The sequence below is a fragment of the Antechinus flavipes genome, chromosome X, assembly GCF_016432865.1.
Source record: "Antechinus flavipes isolate AdamAnt ecotype Samford, QLD, Australia chromosome X, AdamAnt_v2, whole genome shotgun sequence".
Lineage (NCBI taxonomy): Eukaryota > Metazoa > Chordata > Mammalia > Dasyuromorphia > Dasyuridae > Antechinus > Antechinus flavipes.
This window is the reverse complement of record NC_067404.1, coordinates 13,928,722-13,952,419: the sequence shown is the minus strand read 5'-3', so window position 1 is coordinate 13,952,419 and position 23,698 is coordinate 13,928,722. Positions and strand designations below refer to the sequence as shown.

The window sequence follows — 23,698 nt, the reverse complement described above, 5'->3', positions numbered from 1 at the left end:
TGTGCAGACTTTCACCCCATTCGTTCCTCCTTCCCTGGTGCACCGGGGGCAGTGAAAGTCTAAGACTGTATATATTCGTGTCTGTGTCAGTCCTAACCCATCCCCTCCACTTTTCATCCATTGGTGTGTGTTTGTGTGTCTCTCTCTATGACTATGAGTATGTCCTAACCTCCATCCCACCCTCTGTTCCATCATTGCTCAGACCTTGGAATATGTTAGACTATGTGGAATATGTTGGAATGCAGGCCCCGTCTTTCTATGTTGCGCTTTCCTTTCCTTTCTCATAATCACATTATTGGCTCCCTTCACTTTGGGTACGGGGAGGAAGTGTTTATAGTTCTCCTGGTGAGGTTGACTGTTCTCCTATGATTCTGGACTCACTTTATGAAACAACTGGGTTTGGCTCCTGCTTCTGGCCTCTTCAGGCTTTTTAAAACAGGAATCAATCTTAGGAATAAAGGTCCATGAGACTGATGATGTGCTTGCCCTCCCATCCGTGAAAGCCCCAGGGCTACTTAACCCCCCTCCTCCAAGCAGTTCTTGACGCCGGCCTCTCCAGGGTTTGTCTCCTTTGGCCAAGGCTTTGCTTTCTGCTACCACATTGGGAATGTACTAGGCCCATTTTTCAACTCACTAAAGTGGGGGTTCTGTGAGGACAGGAAACTTGGACCTGGATTGGGCTGATACCTCCAAGCCCTGGGGAAATGTTCAAGGAGGGTTCTGAGGGAAGGAAGTAGGGCTCATTCCCTTTTTTTCACAAATGGAAGCAAGTCATTCAGGGAAGACATGGCACTTGATCAGGCTTATCCTGGCATGGGGGCATCCTAGGATGGTCTAAAGCTGAAGGGTGAATCAGGGCTTGGTTTGCTTTTCATTTAACCCAACAGTCCTCTCTGATGACTTCTAGAAGCCCCAGCTCTAAGCAGAAGCTGCCCACCTGATTTTGGGGAGCCCATTACTGGGGACCAGTCCTTAAGTTTGGCTGTCAGAGGAAGGAGAGGCCAAGATGAAAGCCACTTGCCCTGGGGGGCGAGAGACACAGGGGCTCCAGGTCTGGGACTGCCTCTCACTGGCTGTGTGACCTTGGCCACGTCCCTGCCCTCCTCCTGGCCTCAAGTACTCTTTTCCCCAAAGGAGCTTGGCCCCCTTGGGCTCTGAGGTTTCTTGCAGCCCTCCATCCTATCCAGACCCACCAGTGTATTGAGACACCCCTAACCTTCCTCCTCCCCACTCATAAAAGTGACTAGTTCTCAGCCCCCAGCTGAGAGATCTCTGCTAGTCGACTGCTTTCCCTTGGGGTGGCCTCCAGTCAGTAAGTTCTGTCTTTAATTTAACCCTAAACTTGGCAATAATACTGCCCATGGCCCTCCTGGACCTGCCATTTTGAATCAGAGATGCCTCCCTCCTGCCATCTTACAAGAACTCTGAGCTTGTGGAGTGGAAGGACACAGGCCCAACAGGACCACAGGAAGGAGCGCTCAAGTCTGGGCCTTGTGTTTCCTGGTCACTTTGCTCCCATGCTCTGGAGCCTGAGCCGGTGGTGGGGGGGGGGGCGGGGGCGGGGGAGTTTGGGCGCGTTCCGGCCTCTCACTTCTCACTTACCTGTTCCCAACGCTCGTCGTTCTCAGGGAGGCAGCAGCCAATCGGAGCTGAGCCTGCCAAGCTGGGCCGCCCTCTGCTGAGCATCAGTGGCCAGAGACGTCAGAGCCACCTTGGTAATACTGCAGTCTTCCTCCAGCCAATCCCGCAGCTCCCTCCATTGGTCCCCAGTAGACAGTCTCTTCACTGGTCTCCCTGGAAACAGCATCCATCCTCCTCATAGGCCATTGTTCTCATTTCCTCTTCCCTCCCCCACTACTTCTCCAGCTCATTTTCCCCTTTACCTTTAACCCCTACCCTGTCTTTATTTTTTCTTCTCCCAAAGACCTTCTCCTACTCATTTCCCCTTCCCCAAACAACTTTTCAGCCCCATTTATCCTCCCCCACCAATGCTACAAGTGACATCATTTCAGAAGCTTCTGACTCTTCCATTTTCTATAAGAACCAAATGCCTCTTCTTATAATCCTAATATATATATATACACACACATGTATATATGTGTGTGTGTGTGTGTGTGTGTGTAATCTACATATAGGCTTATCCTATATATGGAATGCTCTAATATAATTCATTTATCATGTTCTCTACCTTCATCTATGTACGCTCACATATGACTACACTAACTCCTATAGAATATCACTACACATTTATGTAAATGGAAAATAGGGAATATAGAAAAAAACCTCACCTTTATGAAGACAAAAAATATATACATATGTGTGTGTGTGTCTCCACTCTGGTTTCTCACTTCATTCCTAAATAAAGGAAGGCATTTGTTCTTTATGTATATTCATTTGTATGATTTATATATTCTTTCTTCAAAAAAATTAGTATTTTTTATACACATGTGAGTATTCACATATTCACTTGTTATTCATATCTAGCCATACTCCTATTTTCTCTGTTCATTGATGTATGTAGGTAGCCAGGCAGGTATACATTGTCTCTGTACAGGCATGAGGACTCCTATAGCTTTCCTACCTTCCTACAAGTATTCCAATGTTTCTCTTCCTGTGAGAGATTAAATGCAGACTATGAGTAACCTGAGGATATCAGGATTTACATATAGGAATATAGAGAGAAAATAAGGATATCTGAGGAATAGGAATTCTCTGAATACTCAGAAAGGAAGGAGAGGAATTTAGAAAGGCTATTTAAATGGTCACATACCAGTACAAAGTGAAAACAGAGAAGTACAATTAGATAGGTAATCATATATCTATAGAAAGGCTATTTAAATTGTCATATGACAGTATAGAGTGAAAATAGAGAAGTAACAATTAATAATTAATCATTTATCTATAGAAAGGCTATTTAAATGATCCTATGCCACTATGGAGTGAAAATAGATAATAATTAGATAAGTAATCATACACCTATAGAAACACTGTTTAAATGGTTATATGCCACTATAGAGTGAAAATAGATAAGTAAAAATTAAATAAGTAACCATATATCTATAGAAAGGCTATTTAAACTGTCATATGCCACTATAGATTAAAAATAGATAAGCAATAATTAGATAAGTAAACATATATCTATAGGAGGGCTATTTAAATGGTCATATGCCACTACGGAGTAAAAATAAATAAGTAATATTTAGATAAGTAACCATATATACATAGAAGGTTATTTAAATGGTCCTATGCCAGTATAGAGTGAAAGTAGATAAGTAACAATTAGATAAGTAATCATATATCATTGGAAGGGCTATTTAAATGGTTCTATTTCACTATACAGTGAAAATAGATAAGTAATAATTAGGTACATAACCATAAATCTATACAAATGCTATTTAAATGGTCCTATGCCACTATAGAGTCAAAATAGAGAAGTAACAATTACATAAGTATCATATATCTATAGAAGGGCTATTTAAATGGTCCTATGCCACTATAGAGTGAAAATAGAGAAGTACAATTAGGTAAGTAATCATATATCTATAGAAAGGCTATTTAAATTGTCCTATGCCACTACAGTGTAAAACTATACAAGTAATAATATAGATGTTATCTATAGAAGGGCTATTTAAATGGTCATTTGCCATTACAGAGTTAAAATAGAGACGTAATAATTAGATAGGTAGTACTATTATATATATATATATATATATATATATAATATATATATATATATATATATATGTGCTATTTACATGGTCCTATACAACTATGGAGTGAAAATAGAAAAGTAACAATTAGGTAAATAATCATATATGTATAGAAGGGCCATATAAACAGTCCTATGCCACAACAGAGTAAAAATAGATGAGTAATAATTGCATAAGTAAGCATATATCTATAGCAGGGCTATTTAAATGGTCACATGCCACTATAGAGTGAAAATAGAGAAATAATATTTAGATAAGTAGTCATATACCCAAAGAAAAGCTATTTCAATGCTCATATGAACTTATAGAGTGACAATAGATAAGCGATAATTAGATAAGTAATCATACATCTATAGTAGGGATTTTTAAATGATCCTATGCCACTATACAGTGAAAAAAGATAAGTAATAATTAGATAAGTAATCATATACCTATAGAAAGGATATTTAAATGGGCATATGCCAGTATAGAGTGAAAATACAGAAGTAATAATTAGATAAATAACCATATATCAATAGAAGGGCTATATATATGGCTATATGCCACTATATAGTGAGTAGTAACTCTTTGCCTTCATCTAAGTATACTCACAAATGAGTCCAGTGCCTCCTATAGAATATCACTTCATATTTCTGTAAATAAATATAGGGAATATAGAAAATATCTCATCAATATAAAGAAAAATAATATATCCATATATGTGAGTGAGTGTGTCCACTTTGGTTTTTTTGTTCATTCCTAAGTAAAGGAAGGCAGTTGTTCTTTCTATACATTCATTTGTATGTACAGAGTATAGAGAAAGGCAATTAAATGATAAAAATATAAAAGTAACAATTAGAAACATAATCGTATATCTATAGAAGGGCTATTTAAATGTTCCAATGCCACTATAGAGTGAAAATATACAAGTGATAATTAGATAAGTAATCATACATCTATACAAGGGCTATTTAAATGGTCCTAAGCCACTATAGATTGAAAATAAATAAGGAATAATTAGATAAGTAATCATTTATCTATGGAAGGGCAATTTAAAAGATCCTATGCCACTAGAGAATGAAAATAGAGAAGTAACAATTAGTTAAGTCATCATATATCTATAAAAAGGCTAGTTAATGGTTATATGCCACTTTAGAGTGAAAATAGGGAATATTAATTAGATAAGTAACCATATATATATATATATCGAAGGTCTCTTAAATGGTCACATGCCACTATAGAGTGAAAATAGATAAGTGATATTTAGATAAGTTTCTATAGATATATAAAAGGGCTATTTAATGGTCCTATGCCAGTACACAGTCAAAATATATAAGTAATAATTAGATAAGCAATCATACATCTATGGAAGGTTTATTTAAATGGTCATATGCCACTACAGAGTGAAAATATATAAGTAAAAATTAGATAAGTAATCATATATCTATAGAAGGTCTATTTAAATGGTCCTATTCAAGTATAGAATGAAAATAGAGAAGTAATAATTAGATAAGTAAGCATATATGTATAGAAGGGCTACTTAAAAGGTCATATGCCACTATAGAGTGAGTAGTAACTCTCTACCTTCATCTAAGTGTACTCACATATGAATAGAATGCCCCCTATAGAATATCACTTCATATTTATGTAAATAAAATATAGGGAATATAGAAAAAACCTCATCTATATAAAGACAACGAATATAACATATAAGTGTGTGTATGTGTCCACTCTGGTTTCTCACATCATTCCTAACTAAAGGAAGGCATTTGTTCTTTCTATACATTCATTTGTATGTACAGAGTATAGAGAAAGACAATTAAATAATAGAAATACAGAAGTAACAATTAGATAAGTAATCATATATCTGTAGAAGGGTTATTTAAATGGTCCTATGCCAATATAGAGTGAAAATAGAGAAGTAACAATTAGATAAGTAATCATAAATTTATAAAAGGGCTATTTTAATAGTCATATACCACTATAGATTGAAAATAGAGAAGTAATAATTAGTTAAGTAATTATATATCTATAGAAATGCTATTTAGATGGTCCTGTGCAAAAATAGGGTAAAAATAGAGAAGTAATAATTAGATAAGTAATCATAGATCTATAGAAGGATTATTTAAATTGTCCTATGAATTTACAGAGTGAAAATATATAAGTAATAATTAGTGAAGTAATCATTTATCTATAGTTGGGTTATTTAAATGGACCTATACCAGTATAGAGTGAAAATAGAGAAGAAATTATTACATAAGTAACCATATATCAATAGAAGGGTATTTAAATGGTCATAGGCCACTATAGAGTGAAAACAGAGAAGTAATAATTACATAAGTAACCATATATCAATAGAAGCGCTATTTAAATGATCATATGCCACTTTAGAGTGATTATAGAGAAGTAATAATTAGTTAATAATCATATATCTATAGAAGGAGTAATTAAATGGTCATATGCATCTGTAGAGTAAGTAGCAACTTTTTACCTTCATCTATGTATACTCACCTATGACTAGAGTGCCTCCTATAGAATATCATTTCCTATTTATGTAAATGGAATATTGGGAATATAGAAAAAACCTCATCTATATAAAGACTAAGAGTATATACCATATATGTGAGTGTGTGTGTCCACTCTGGTTTTTCCCTTCATTCCTATGTAAAGGAAGGCATTTGTTCTTTTTGTATATTCATTTGTATGTACAGAGTAGAGAGAAAGATAATTAAGTAATCGATATATAGAAGTAACAATTAGATAAATAATCATATATCTATAGAAGGATTATTAAAATGGTCCTTTGCCACTATAAAGTAAAAATAGAGAAGTAATAATTAGATAAGTCATCAAAGATCTAGAGAAGGGCTATTTAAATTGTCCTATGCCATTAGAGAGTGAAAATAGGTAAGTAATAATTAGATAAGTAATCATTTATCTATAGTTGGATTATTTAAATGGACTTATGACAGTATAGAGTGAAAATAAAGAAGTAATAATTACATAAGTAACCATATATCAATAGAAGTGCTATTTAAATGGGCCTATGCCACTACAGAGTGAGTTGTAACTCTCCAACTTCATCTACGTATACTCACTATGACTATAATGCCTCCTATAGAATATCACTTCCTATTTATGTAAATGGAATATAGCAAATATAGAAAAAACCTCATCTATATAAAGACAAATTATATATATATACATATATATGTATATATATGTGTGTATGTATGTGTGTGTGTGTGTGTGTGTGTATATATATATATATATGTATGTGTGTCCACTCTGGTTTTTCGCTTCATTCTTAAGTAAAGGAAGGCATTTATTCTTTCTATATATTCATTTGTATGTGTAGAGTATAGAGAAAGACAATTAAATAATAGAAATATAGAAGTAACAAGTAGATAAGTAATCATATTTCTGTAGAATGTTATTTAAAAGTTCCTATGCCACTATAGAGTAAAAATAGAGAAGTAATCATTAGATAAGTAATCACAGATCCATAGAAAGACTATTTAAATGGTCCTATGCCACTATAGTGTGAAAATAGATAAGTAGTAATTATCTTAATGCTGAGATGTGATCTGTGCAGAAGTGAATCCTAGACATGTCAATAGACAAATGGAAGCCAGGAATCCTCATTTATGAGGCAATATTTTTAAATTTCCCATCAGCCTTTCCGTAAGATTTTCCCTTAGGAGGTAACCATCAGCTTGTCTTGCCTTTGACTGTGCTATCTGTCCTACGCCAGGCAGAGATTTTTGAAGCCTCTTTGAGATCATCTTTTGTCCCGTGATCACTGAGAATTACTGACAATTCTTTATCAAAGTACCTGCGAGGGGTCCTAGCTGTGGATTTGTAAGGGTAGGGGTATTTCTATGTCTGAATATGTGTTTGTGCAGACTTTCACCCCATTCGTTCCTCCTTCCCCGGCGCACCGGGGCCAGTGAATGGCTGAGATTGTATATATTCGTGTCTGTGTCAGTCCTAACCCATCCCCTCCACTTTTCATCCATTGGTGTGTGTCTGTGTGTCTCCCTCTATGACTATGAGTATGTCCTAACCTCCATCCCACCCTCTGTTCCATCATTGCTCAGACCTTGGAATATGTTAGACTATGTGGAATATGCTGGAATGCAGGCCCCGTCTTTCTATGTTGCGCTTTCCTCTCCTTTCTCATAATGACATTATTCGCTCCCTTCACTTTGGGTACGAGGAGGAAGTGTTTATAGTTCTCCTGGTGAGTTGACTGTTCTCCTATGATTTTGGACTCACTTTATGAAACAACTGGGTTTGGCTCCTGCTTCTGGCCTCTTCAGGCTGTTTAAAATAGGAATCAATTTTAGGAATAAATGTCCATGAGACTGATGTTGTGCTTGCCCTCCCATCCGTGAAAGCCCCAGGGCTACTTAACCCCCCTGCTCCAAGCAGTTCTTGACTCCTGCCTCTCCAGGGTTTGCCTCCTTTGGCCAAGGCTTTGCTTCCTGCTACAATTGGGAATGTACAAGGCCCATTTTTCAACTCACTAAAGTGGGGGTTCTGTGAGGACAGGAAACTTGGACCTGGATTGGGCTGATACCTTCAAGCCCTGGGGAAATGTTCAAGTCATGTTCTGAGGGAAGGAAGTAGGGATCATTCCCTTTTTTTCACAAATGGAAGCAAGTCCTTCAGGGAAGACGTGGCACTTGATCAGCTTATCCTGTCATGGGGCCATCCTAGGATGGCTCAAAACTGAGGGGTGAATCAGGGCTTGGTTTGCTTTTCACATAACCCAACAGTCTTCTCTGACGACTCCCAGAAGCCCCAGCTCTAAGCAGAAGCTGCCCACCTGATTTTGGGGAGCCCATTACCAGGGACCAGTCCATAAGTTCGGCTGTCAGAGGAAGAAGAGGCCCAGATGAAAGCCACTTGGCCTGGCTGGCGAGAGACACTGGGGCTCCAGGCCTGGGACTGCCTCTCACTGGCTGTGTGACCTTGGCCACGTCCCTGCCCTCCTCCTGGCCTCAAGTACTCTTTTCCCCAAAGGAGCTTGGCCCCCTTGGGCTCTGAGGTTTCTTGCAGCCCTCCATCCTATCCAGACCCACCAGTGTATTGAGACACCCCTAACCTTCCTCCTCCCCACTCATAAAAGTGACTAGTTCTCAGTCCCCAGCTGAAAGATCTCTGCCAGTCGACTGCTTTCCCTTGGGGTGGCCTCCGGTCAGTAAGTTCTGTCTCTAATTTAACCCTAAACTTGGCAATAATATTGCCCATGGCCCTCCCTGCACCTGCCTTTTTGAATCAGAGAGGCCTCCCTCCCGCCATCTTACAAGAACTCTGAGCTTGTGGAGTGGAAGGACACAGGCCCAACAGGCCCATGGGCAGGAGCGCTCAGGTCTGGGGCCTTGTGTTTCCTGGTCACTTTGCTCCTACACTTGGGAGCCCGAGTCTAGTGGTGATGGTGGTGGTGGGGGGGAGGAGTTTGGGTGTGTTCTGGCCTCTCACTTCTCACTTTCCTGTTCATAACTCTCGGCGTCCTCAGGGAGGCAGCAGCCAATCGGAGCTGAGCCTGCCAAGGGGGGCCGCCCTCTGCTGAGCGTCAGTGGCCAGAGACGTCAGCACCATCTTGGTAATACTGCAGTCTTCCTCCAGCCAATCCCGCAGCTCCCTCCCTTGGTCCTCAGCAGTCTCTTCACTGGTCTCCCTGGAAACAGCATCCATCCTCCTCATAGGCCATTGTTCTCATTTCCTCTTCCCTCCCCCACTACCTCTCCAGCTCATTTTCCCCTTTACCTTTAACCCCTACCCTGTCTTTATTTTTTCTTCTCCCAAAGACCTTCTCCTACTCATTTCCCCTTCCCCCAAACAACTTCTCGGTCTCATTTATCCTCCCCCACCAATGCTTCAAGTGACATCATTTCAGAAGCTTCTGACTCTTCCATTTTCTATAAGAACCAAATGCCTCTTCTTATAATCCTAATATAAATATACACACATACATGTATATGTGGGTGTGTGTAAAATCTACATATAGGCTTATGCTATATATGCAATGCTCTACTACAGTGCATTTATTATGTTGTCTACCTTCATGTATGTTTACTCACATATGACTCCAGTGCCTCCTATAGAATATCACTCCATATTTATGTAAATGGAATATAGGGAATATAGAAAAGACCTCATCTATATGAAGACAAAGAATATATACAGATATGTGAGTGTGTGTGTCCACTCTGGTTTCTGGCTTCATTCCTAAGTAAAGGAAGGCATTTGTTCTTTATGTATATTCATTTGGATGATTTCTATATTCTTTCTTCTCACAAACATTAGTATTTTTCATACACATGTGAGTATTCACATCTTCACTTGTTATTCATATCTAGCCATACTCCTATTTTCTCTGTTCCTTGATGTATGTAGGTAGCAAGGCAGGTATACATTGTCTCTGTACAGGCATGAGGACTCCTATAGACTTCCTACCTTCCTACAAGTATTCCAATGTTTCTGTACCTGTGAGAGATTAAATGCAGACTATGTGTAACCTGAGGATATCAGGATTTACAGATAGGAATATAGAGAGAAAATAAGGATATCTGAGTAATAGGAATTCTCTGAATACTCAGAAAGGAAGGAGAGGAATTTAGAAAGGCTATTTTAATGATCCTATGCCACGTTGGAGTGAAAATAGATAATTATTAGTAAGTAATCTTACACCTATAGAAACACTGTTTAAATGGTTATATGCCACTATAGAGGGAAAATAAATAACAATTATATAAGTAATCATTAATCTATAGAAGGGCTATTTAAATGGTCCTATGCGACTATAGAGTGAAAAGACATAAGAAATAACTAGATAAGTAATCATATATCTATACAAGGGCTATTTAAATGGTCCTATGCCACTATAGAGTGAAAATAGATAAGGAATAATTAGATAAGTAACCAATTATCTATGGAAGGGCAATTTAAAAGGTCCTATGCCACTATAGAGTGAAAATAGAGAAGTACCAATTAGTTAAGTAATCATATATCTATAGAAAGGCTATTTAATTGTCATATGCCACTTTAGAGTGAAAATAGAGAAGTAAAAATTAGACAAGTAATCATATATCTATAAAAGGGCTATGTAAATGCTCATATGCCACTATAGAGTGAAAATAGATAAGTGATAATTAGATAATTATTCATACATGTATAGAAACGTTGTTTAAATGGTCCTATGCCACTATAGAGTGAAAATACATAATTAATAATTGGATAAGTAATCATTTATCTATAGAAGGGCCATATAAAGGGTCATATGTCATTATAGAGTGAAAATAGAGAAGTAGCAATTAGATAAGTAACCATATATCTATAGAAGGGCTATTTAAAAAGTCATATGCCACTATAGAGTGAAAATAGATAAGTGATAACTAGATAAATTACCATATATATAGATGGGCTATTTAAATGATCCTATGCCAATATAGTGTTTAAATAGAGAAGTAATATTTAGATAAGTAATCATATATCTATAGAAGGGCTATATAAATGGTCCTATGCCACTATAGAGTGAAAGTAGATAAGTAATAATTAGATAAGTAACCATATATCTATAGAAAGGCTATTTCAATTGTCCTATGCCAGTTTAGAGTGAAAAGAAACAAGTAAGAATTAGATAAGTAATCATATATGTATAGAAAGGGTATTTTAATGGTCCTATGCCATTATAGAGAAAAAATAGATAAGTAAAAATTAGATAAGTAATCATATTTTTATAGAAGGGTTAATTAAATGGTCCGATGGCACTATAGAGTGAAAATAGAGAAGTAACAATTAGTGAAGTAATGATATATGTATAAAAAGGTTATTTAAATTGTCATATGCTACTATAGAGTGAAAATACATAAGTAATAATGACATAAGTGATCATATACCTATAGAAGGGATATTTAAATGGTCCTATGCCAGAGTAGAGTGAAAATACATAAGAAATAACTAGATAAGTAATCATATATCTATAGAAGGTCTATTTAAATGGTCATATGCCAGTATAGAGTGAAAATAGATAAGTGACAACTAGATAAGTTACTATATATATAGATGGGCTATTTAAATGATCCTATGCCAATATAGGGTTTAAATAGAGAAGTAATAATTAGATCAGTAATCATATATCTATAGAAGGGTATATAAATGGGCCTATGCCACTATAGAGTAAAAATAGATAAGTATTAATTAGATAAGTAAACATATTAGTATAGAAGGGTTATTTAAATAGTCCCATGCCAGTATAGTGTCAAAATAGATAAATAATAATTAAATCAGAAATCATATATCTATAGAAGGGATATTTAAATGGTCCTATGGTACTACAGAATGAAAATAGATAAGTAATAATTAGATAAGTAACCATATATGTATAGAAAGGCTATTTCTATGGTCCTTTGGTAGTATAGAGTAAAAATAGATGAGTGATAATTAGATAAGTAACCATACATCTATAGAAGGGCTACTTAAATGGTCATATGCCACTATAGAGTGAGTAACAACTTTCTATCTTTATCTATGTATACTCACATATGACGCGAATGCCTCCTATAGATTATCACTTCCTATTTATGTAAATGGAATATAGGGAATACAGAAAAAACCTCATCTATATAAAGACAAAGGATATATACAGATATGTGAGTGTGTGTCCACTCTGGTTTTTCGCTTCATTGCTACGTAAAGGAAGGCATTTGTTCTTTCTATACATTCATTTGCATGCATAGAGTATAGAGAAAGACAATTAAATAATAGAAATATAGAAGTAACAATTAGATAAGTAATCATATTTCTATAGAATGTTATTTAAATGGTCCTATGCCACTATAGAGTAAAAATAGAGAAGTAATAATTTGATAAGTAATCATAGATCCATAGAAAGACTATTTAAATATTCCTATGCCACTATAGTGTGAAAATAGATAAGTAATAATTATCTTAAGGCTGAGATGTGATCTGTGCAGAAGAGAATCCTAGACATGTCAATAGACAAATGGAAGCCAGGAACCCTCTTTTATAAGGCAATATTTTTAAATTTCCCATCAGCCTTTTCCTAAAATTTTCCCTTAGGAGGTAAGCAGCAGCTTGTCGTGCCTTTGACTGTGCAATCTGTCCTAAGCCATGCAGAGACTTCTGAAGCCTCTTTGAGATCATCTTTTGTCCCGTGATTGCCAACACTCCCCTACTTCCACTGGCACTCACCAGATTTGGAATCACCTGTTTCCCAGGAGTCAGTCTTCCCTTCCACAAGCAATCTTTCCTGCTCAATTCCCCCTCCTTAAATAACTTCTCCCACTGCTCTACCATTGCTATAGGTGGCTCAAGTTGCCATGGGGGGCTCTTGATTGTTGTAATTGTGGAAGGTGGGAAGGGAGGGAGAGAACCCCAGAGACCGGGATTGATGCCCAGTGACCCCCTGCTGTCTGTGCAGACGTTCCTCTGTATCCCTCCTCAAAACCCCTGAGTTTTGTGTATTTTTTGTGTCTATGAATAGGAAGACACACAAGACATTATATTATCCTATATGTGGGAAATAAATTGTAGATTTCATTTACAGATATCTCTAATATTCCTCTATGTGTATTCACATAGGAGTAAAGAGTTTTCTTATAAAATACTTCATACTTATGTCAGTGAATGTATAGAGAATATGATGAGTCATATATACAAAGAAAGTATATATATATATTTACACAAGGGTGTTAGGATTCTTACAAGGTGCTAAGTTGGTTGCCTAATTTTAGCCTAGTGCTTTGCAGTTCTCTGGTTCACTAATGTGCTTGGTACTTGCTAGAGTTCTGCAAGAGTTGACACCTTTCACACCTTTGAGTTCACACCTCTAAAAGCGCATGTAAAAGGACAAGCCCACTGGAAGCTCTGGGAGATTCAGAGCCAGGACTCAGTTGGGAGATTCACAAGTCACAAGGACAAGGCCGCTAGAGGAGGAGCCCACTCTCGGAGGCAAGACAGATTCATTCCATCGTCCACCTTTGTGCTGGCTGGAGGCTTTTGGATTCGGAGGGAGCTAGAGGCGGAAGCTGGAAGAGACAAAGGACCAGCGGCAAGAGCTCTCGGTAGCAAGGAGAGAGCTGGTCCTCTAAGAAAGTTAACCGGGCTATTTTGGAAGAGACAAGAAAGGACTGGACTTTAGCTCCTGGCTGCATTTGAGGTGATTATTACTCAGAACTGAAAGGAAGAAACCTGCTCCCAGAGAATATTATATTTATAGAGAAGAGACCATTACATACGGCTACTCAGATGACTTCTCTTCATTCCTATGTACAACTTGCTCTTTTATAAATTCATTTGTAAGGATGGTCTATTCTATCATTTCACAGACATCAGGAATAACCCCTGTTCCTACATAGATATTAACTCTTTATTCCTATCTATGAGTACCCGTATTTTTTCTATTCACACGCACATTCTCTCTCTCCATGGAGAACTCCCATAACCTCTCTCTATCCCTAAAATACTGTTTCTCTCCCCAGTCGAGAAATATATGAAGACTCCTGACTGCGTGTCTAGAGTATATACGAACAGAGACAGGGAATAAGGGTATTGCTTTGCAGAGGAATAAGGAGTGAAAGAGTACTCCTATAGGAGGTATTCATGGAGGAATATAGAAAAGCTCTCCAAATGTTGACATATGCTAGCACATATGAGTCCGAAGATGGTTTGGGGGCAGGTTCCCTGGCCTCTCTCCCGTCCCAGATAGCCATTTTCAATCCGATATTGACTCCTCAGGGAGACCCCAACTAGGGGGACCTGGGCCTGGGAAAGGCGCCCCTCCCTGCACTCCCCCCACCTCCCAACCCCTGCTGAGAGCGGATGGCCAGTGACGTCATCGCTCACCTTGGCTAGGCAGGAATTTCCCTCATGCTAAAGGTACCCTTCCCTCCACTGGCTTTTGCCAAACATCCTGGTCACCTTTTCCCCTGCAGTAGAATCCCCCCTCACACATCCTTGAGGGCTCCTTTTCCTCCTCCTCCTGCCCCGCCCTGCTCCTTTCTCCCAAACACCTTATTAAGCTGTTCCTCCCAACCAAATTCCCAAGATCCACTTCTACCCCTCAGGAAGCTTGAACTGCCAGGGGAGATTCCACTGTGATCATTCGGGGAGCTGGACAGGAAGGGGGGGACCTCAGGGACCAGGACTGATACCCTGTGACCCCCTGCTGTCCGTGCAGACGGCCCCCCATCCTCCTCCTCAAAACCCCTGGGATTTCTGTATTCCTTTCCTTAAGGACTCATACATTTCCTCTGTATAGTCATTGTCTCTGTAGCTTTCATTTTCTCTCTCTATCCCTCTTTATGAATGACTCTTCTTGTTATTTGGGCATGTATGGATGTATGCCTATATGCATGTAGATATTCTTTTTTGCTGAGGCAGTTGGAGTGAAGTGACATATATGTGAGCGTGTGTGTCCGCTCTGGTTTCTCGCTTCATTCCTAAGTAAAGGAAGGCATTTGTTCCTTCTATACATTCATTTGTATGATTTCTATATTCTTTCTTCTCACAAACATTAGTATTTTTCATACATATGAGAGTATTTACATATTCACTTGTTATTCATATCTAGCCATACTCCTATTTTCTCTGTTTATTGATGTATGTGGGTAGCTAGGCAGGTATACATTGTCTCTATACAGGCATGAGGACTCCTATAGCCTTCCTATCTTCCTATAAGTATTCCAATGTTTCTGTGCCTGTGAGCTCCTGTCTATGAGTAAGCAGAGGATATCAGGATTTACAGATAGGAATATAGAGAGAAAATAAGGATATCTGAAGAACAGGAATTCTATGCATACTCAGAAAGGAAGGAGAGGAATTTGAAAGGCTATTTAAATGGTCATATGACACTATAGAGTGAAAATAGATAAGTTATAACTAGATAAGTAATCATACATCCATACAAGGGCTATTTGAAGGGTCCCATGCATGTATAGAGTGAAAATAGAGAAGTTACAATTAGATAAGTAATCATACATTTATAGAGGGGCTATTTAAATGGTCATATGCCACTAAATGGTGAAAATAGAGAAGTAATAATTAGATAAATAACCATATATCAATAGAAGGGCTATGTAAATAGTCATATGCCACTATAGATAGAGTAGTAACTCTACCTTCATCTATGAATACTCACATATAACTAGAGTGGCTCCTATAGAATATCACTTCATATTTATGTAAATGGAATATAGGGAATATAAAAAAAATCCTCATCTATATGAAGACAAAGAATATATACATATATGTGCGTGTGTATGTCCGCTCTGGTTTCTCGCTTCATTCCTAAATAAAGGAAGGAATTTGTTCTTTCTATACATTCATTTGTATGATTTATATATTCTTTCTTCTCACAAACATTAGTATTTTTCATACATATGTGAGTATTCACATATTCACTTTTTATTCATATCTAGCCATACTCCTATTTTCTCTCTTCAATGATATACATATGTAGCTAAGCAGGTATATATTGTCTCTATACAGGCATGAGGACTCCTACAGCCTTCCTATCTTCCTACACGTATTCCAATGTTTCTGTGCCTGTAAGAGACAAAATGCAGACTCCTGTCTATGAGTAAACAGAGAATATCAGGATTTACATATAGGAATAAACAGAGAAAATAAGGATATCTGAAGAATAAGAATTGTATGCATATTCAGAAAGGAAGTAGAGGAATTTAGAAAGGCTATTTAAATGATCACATGGCACTATAGAGTGAAAATAGAAAAGGAATAATTAGATAAGTAATCATATATCTATAGAAGGGCTATTTAAAGGGTCACATGTCAGTATAGAATGAAAATAGATAAGTAACAACTAGATAAATAATCATATATGTATAGAAGGGATATTTATATGGTCATATGCCACTATAGAGTGAAAATAGAGAAGTAACAATTAGATAAGGAATCACATATCTATAGAAACGCTGTTTAAATGGTCATATGCCACGATAGAGTGAAAATAGAAAAGTAATGATTAGATAAGTAATCATATATCGATAGAAAGTCTATTTAAATGGGCATATGCAACTATAGAGTGAAAATAGAAAAATAATAATTAGATAACTCATCATATATTTATAGAAAGGTTATGTAAGTTGTCCTATGTCATTATAGAGTGAAAATAGATAAGTAATAATTAGATAAGTTATCATATATCTAGAGAGGGGCTATCGAAATGGTCATATGCCAATATAGAGTGCAAAGAGAGAAGTAACAATTAGATAAGTAATCGTAGATTTATAGAAGGTCTATTTAAATGGTCTTATGCCACTATAAAGTGAAAATAGATAAGTAATAATTAGATAAGTAACCATATATGTTTAGAATGGGTATTTCAATGGTCATATGCCACTAGAGAGTGAAAATAGATAAGTAATAATTAGGTAAGTAATTATATATCTCTAGAGGGGATACAGAAATGGTCTTATACCACAATAGATTGAAAATAGAGAAGTAACAATTAGATAAGGAATCATATATCGATAGAAAGGCTATTTAAATGGGCATATGTCACTATAGAGTGAAAATAGATAAGTAATAATTAGGTAAGTAATCATATATCTATAGAGGGGCTATAGAAATGGTCTTATGCCACTATAGAGTGAAAATAGAGAAGTAACAATTAGATAAGTAATCATATATCTATAGAAAGGCTGTTTAAATGGTCATATGCCACGATAGAGTGAAAATAGAGAAATAATAATTAGATAAGGAATCATATATCTATACAAAGCCATTTAAATGGTCCTATGCCACTATAGAGTGAAAATACAGAAGTAACAATTAGATAAGTATTTATATATCTATGGAAAGGCTATATAACTTGTCCTATGCTACTACAGACTGAAAATAGAGAAGTAATGATTAGATAAGTAATCATATATCTATAGAAAGGCTATTTAAATTGTCCTATGTCATTATAGAGTGAAAATAGAGAAGTAATAAGTACATAAGTAATCATATATGTATAGAAGTGTTATATAAAATGTCCTATGCTGCTACAGAGTGAAAATAGAGAAGTAACAATTAGATAAGTAATCATATAACCAAAGAAAATTTTTTAAATGGTCATGTGACACTATAGAGTAAAAATAGTGAAATAACAATTAGATAAGTAATCATATATCTATTAAAGGGCTATTTAAATGGTCATATGGCACTATAGAATGAAAACAAATAAGTAATAATTAGATAAGTAACCATATAACTATAGAAGGTATATTTAAATATTCATATGCAAGTAGAGAGGGAAAATAGATTAGTAATAATTAGATAAGTTACCATATATCTATAAAAAGGCTATTTGAATGGTCCAATTCCACTATAGAATGAAAATAGATAAGTAATAATTAGGTACGTAGCCATATATCTATTGAAGGGCTATATAAATGGTCATATGGCACTATGGAGTGAGTAGTAACTCTCTGACTTCATGTATGTATATTTGTATATGCCTATAGTGTTTCCTATAGGATATCACTTCATGTTTATGTAAATGGAATATAATGAATATAGAAAAAAAACTCATGTATATAAAGACAAAGAATATATACATATATGTAAGTATGTGTGTCCTCTCTGGTTTTTCACTTCATTCCTAAGTTAAGGAAGGCATTTGTTCCTTCTATACATTCATTTTTATGTAAAGAGTACAGAGAAAGACAATTAAAGAATAGAAATAGAGAAATAATGAGATAAGTAATCATATATCTATAAAAGCGTTATTTAAATGGTCCTATGCCACTATGGAGTAAAAATAAAGAAGTAATAATTAGGTAAGTAATCATAGATCTATAGAGGGGCTATAGAAATGGTCTTATGCCACTATAGATTGAAAATAGATAAGTAATAATTAGATAAGTAATCATATATATATATTGAAAGGCTATTTAAATTGTCCTATGCCTGTGTAGAGTGAAAATAGATAAGTCATAATTAGATAAGTAATCATACATCTATAGAAGGGCTACTTAAATGGTCCTATGCCACCAGAGAGTGAAAATAGAGAAACAACAATTAGATAAGTAATCATATATCTATAGGAGAGCTGTTTAAATGGTCCTATGCCACTATAAATTGAAAATAGAGAAGTAACAATGAGATAAGTAATCACATATGTATAGAAAGATTATTTAAATGTTCCGATGCCAGTATAGAGTGAAAATAGAAAAGTATTAATTATATAAGTCATCATATATCTATAGAAAGTCTATTTAAATTGTCCTATGCCACTATAGAGCAAAAATAGATAAGTAATAATTATATTAGTAAACATATATGTATACAAGGGCTATTTAAATTGTCAAATGACATTATAGAGTGAAAATAGATAAGTAATAATTAGATAAAAAAGACCCTAAAATAAACACTCCGAGGAATATTGTGACCAAACATCATAATTTTCTGATTAAAAAAAAATTTTACAAGCCGCCAGGAAAAAACAGTTCAAATACCGAGGTGCCACAATAAGGGTCACGCAAGATCTGGCTGCCTCAACATTAAAGGATTGAAGGGCCTGGAATCAGATATTCTGAAAGGCAAAAGAACTTGGAATGCAGCCAAGAATAAACTACCCAGCTAAGCTGAGTATTTTTTCCCACGGAAGAAGATGGACATTTAGTGAAACAGAGGAATTCCATCTGTTTCTAAGGAAAAAACCAGACTTAAACAAAAAATTTGATCGCCAACAACAGGAATCAAGAGAAGTAGAAAAAGGAGAAACTAGACAACATAGTAAAGTAAGAGAATACAGTTCAACTCAATTCCTCCTACAACTACTTCAACAAAGATGAGAAATTGAAGGATACACTGCAAGACTCAAGTGTTTCATTCAAGTCCTCTATCTTCAGAGTCGATGTTCTTTTCACTTGCCCTTGTGCTTCCCATGGTCAGGCACCCTGTAACATGCCCTTGACTCCTGTGCCTCCAAATCCTGTATTTGGAGTGACCAAATAAGTGTCTTCTCCCCAACCCACTCACAAAAAAAAAAAAAAAGAGAGAGAGAGAGAGAGAGATAGAGCACAGGACCTGGAGTCAAGAAGAACTGAATTCAAATCTAGCCTCACATCCTGCCTAGCCCTGGACAAGTCATTTTACCTCTGACTATCTGACAAAATGGATCCACTGGATCCACTAGGGAAGATCTCTGCCAAGAAAAGGCCAAATGGGGACAACAAGGGCTGGACAAGGCTGTCACAACTAAGCAACAACCAGAGAGAAGTTCTCCTGATGCCAGGACCAGCCTTATAGCCACTGTGCCACCCAAAATGCCCTTATTAATATGCCTATTAGCAACCTTTGTGTTATATATGTTTATTTTAATATGTGCCTATTAACACTTTTGTGTTATATATCATGTGTTAATTTTAATATGTGCCTATTAACAATCTTTGTATTATATGTTATATATTAATTTTAATGTGTGCCTATTAACAATTTTGTATTATCTTAATTTTTAACATATGCCTATTAAAATGTTTGTCTTATAAAAATAAAAAAAGGCTATTTAAATGGTCCTATGCCAGCATAAATTTAAAATAGATAAATAATAATTACATAAATAACTATATATCTATAGAAGGGTTATTTAAATGTTCCCATGCCAGTATAGAGTGAAAATAGATAAGTAATAATTAGATAAGTAATCATAGATCTATAGAAGGGCTATTCAAATGGTCCTATGCCAGTATAGAGTGAAAATAGATGAGTAATAATTAGGTAACTAAACATATATCTATAGAAGGGATATTTACAAGGTCAAATGCCACTATAGAGTGAGTAGTAACTGTCTACCTTCATCTATGTATACTCACACATGTCTACAGTGACTCCTATAGAATATCTCTTCATATTTATGTAAATGGAATATAGAGAATATAGAAAAAACCTCATCTATATTAAGACAAAGAATATATACATATATGTGAGAGTGTGTCCACTCTGCTTTTGTAATTCATTCCTAAGTAAAGGAAGGCATTTGTTCCTTCTGTACATTCATTTTTATGTCAAGAGTATAGAAAAAGACAATTAAATAATAGAAATAGAGAAATAACAATTAGATAAGTCATCATATATCTATAAAAGCATTATTTAAATAGTAATATGCCAATATAGAGTGAAAATAGAGATGTAATAATTAGATAAGTAACCATATCTCTATAGAAGGGCTATTTAAATGGTCTTATCCCACTATAGAGTGAAAATACATAACTAACAATTAGATAAGTAATCATATATCTATAAAAGGCTATTTAAATGGTCATATGCCACTTTAGAGTGAAAATAGAGAAGTAACATTTACATAAGTGAGCATATATATATAGAAGGGGTATTTAAATGGTCTTATGCCACTTTTTGATCCATCAGTGTTTCTACTGGGCTTATACCCCAAGAAATACTAAAGAAGGGAAAGGGACCTGTATGTGCCAAAATGTTTGTGGCAGCCCTGTTTGTAGTGGCTAGAAGCTGGAAAATGAAAAGATGCCCGTCAATTGGAGAATGGCTGGGTAAATTGTGGTATATGAATGTTAAGGAACATTATTGTTCTGTAAGGAATGACCAGCAGGATGAATACAGAGAGGCTTGGAGAGACTTACATGACCTGATGCTAAGTGAAATGAGCAGAACCAGGAAATCATTATATACCTCAACAACAATAATGTTTGAGGATGTATTCTGATGGAAGTGGATTTCTTCGATAAAGGGAGCTAATTCAGTTTCAATTGATCAAGGATCGACAGAAGCAGCTACACTCAAAGAAAGAAGACGGGGTAATGAATATAAAATATTGCATTTCTCTTTTTCTTCTCTGGTTATTTATAACTTTTGAATCCAATTCTCCCTGTGTAACAAGAGAACTGTTTGGATCTACACATATATTGTATCTAGGATATACTGTAACCTATTTAACATATAAAGGACTACATCCTCAGGGTGAAGGTGGAGGGAGGGAGTGGAAAAATCGGAACAGATGTAAGTGCAAGGGATAATGGTGTAAAAAAATTACCGTGACATGGGTTCTGCAAATAAAAAGGTAAAAAAAAAATGGTCCTATGCCACTATAGAGTGGAAAGAGATAAGTAATAATTAGATAAGTAATCATATATGTATAGAAGGGCTATATAAATGGTCCTATTCTACTATAAAGTCAAAATAGAGAAGTAACAATTAGATAAGTAATCATATATTCAAAGAAAGTTTTTAAAAATGTTCCTATGCTACTATGAAGTGAAAATAAATAAGTAAATATTAGATAAGTAACAATATATCTATAGAAGGGATATTTAAATGGTCATATGCAACTAGAGAGTGAAAATAGATAAGTCATAATTAGATAAGTAATCATAGATCTACAGAAGGGCTATTTTAATGGTCCTAATCCACTATAGAGTGAAAACAGATAAGTGACAATTAGATAAGTAATCATATATCTATAAAAAGGCTATTTAAATGGTCCTATGCCACTATAAAGTGAAAATAGAGAAGTAACAATTAGATAAGTAATAATAAATCTATACAAGGTGTATTTAAATGGTGCTATCCATTATAGCGTGAAAATAGATAAATAATCATTAGACAAGAAAACAGATATCAATAGAAGGGCTATTTAAATGGTGATATGCCACTATAGAGTGAGTAGTATCTCTCTATCTTCATCTATGTATACTCACATATGACTAGAGGGCCTCCTATAAAATGTCACTTCATATTTATATAAATGTGATATAAGGAATATAGAAAAAACCTCATCTATATGAAGAGAAATAATATATACATATATGTGAGTGTGTTGTGTCCATTCTGGTTTTTCACTTCATTCCTAAGTAAAGGAAGGCATTTGTTCTTTCTATACATTCATTTGTATGTATAGAGTATAGAGAAAGACAATTAAATAATAGAAATAGAGAAAAAACAATTAGATAAACAATCATATATCTATAAAAGCATTGGTTCAATGGTCCTATGCCACTATAGAGTAAAAATAGAGAAGTAATAATTAGATAAGTAATCAGAGATCTATAGAAGGGCTATTTAAATTTCCTATTCCACTCTAGAGTGAAAATAGAGAAGTAACAATTATTTAAGTAATCATACATCTATAGAAAGACTGTTTCAATGGTCATATAGCAGTATAGAGTGAAAAGAGGGAAGTAACAATTAGATAAGTAATCATACATGTGTAGAAAGGCTATTTCAATGGTCATATGCCAATATAGAGGGAAAATAGAGAAGTAATAATTAGATAAGTAATCATATGTGTATAGAAAGGCTATTTAAATGGTCCTATGGCACTATAAGTGAAAATAGAGAAGTTAACAATTACACAAGTAAACATACATCTATAGAAAGGCTATTTAAATGGTCCTATGCCACTATAAAGTGAAAATAGAGAAGTAACAATTAGATAAGTAATAATAAATCTATACAAGGTGTATTTAAATGGTGCTATCCATTATAGCGTGAAAATAGATAAATAATCATTAGACAAGAAAACAGATATCAATAGAAGGGCTATTTAAATGGTGATATGCCACTATAGAGTGAGTAGTATCTCTCTATCTTCATCTATGTATACTCACATATGACTAGAGGGCCTCCTATAAAATGTCACTTCATATTTATATAAATGTGTTATAAGGAATATAGAAAAAACCTCATCTATATGAAGAGAAATAATATATACATATATGTGAGTGTGTGTGTCCATTCTGGTTTTTCACTTCATTCCTAAGTAAAGGAAGGCATTTGTTCTTTCTATACATTCATTTGTATGTATAGAGTATAGAGAAAGACAATTAAATAATAGAAATAGAGAAAAAACAATTAGATAAACAATCATATATCTATAAAAGCATTGGTTCAATGGTCCTATGCCACTATAGAGTAAAAATAGAGAAGTAATAATTAGATAAGTAATCAGAGATCTATAGAAGGGCTATTTAAATTTCTATTCCACTCTAGAGTGAAAA

General features: G+C 35.3%; 1 protein-coding gene across 1 annotated transcript in view; it reads right to left on the bottom strand.

Moving 5' to 3' along the window:
* LOC127542906 (uncharacterized) overlaps positions 1 to 23,698 on the bottom strand; it is a 247,599-nt gene that overhangs the window by 85,297 nt on the left and 138,604 nt on the right. The window lies entirely within an intron of this gene.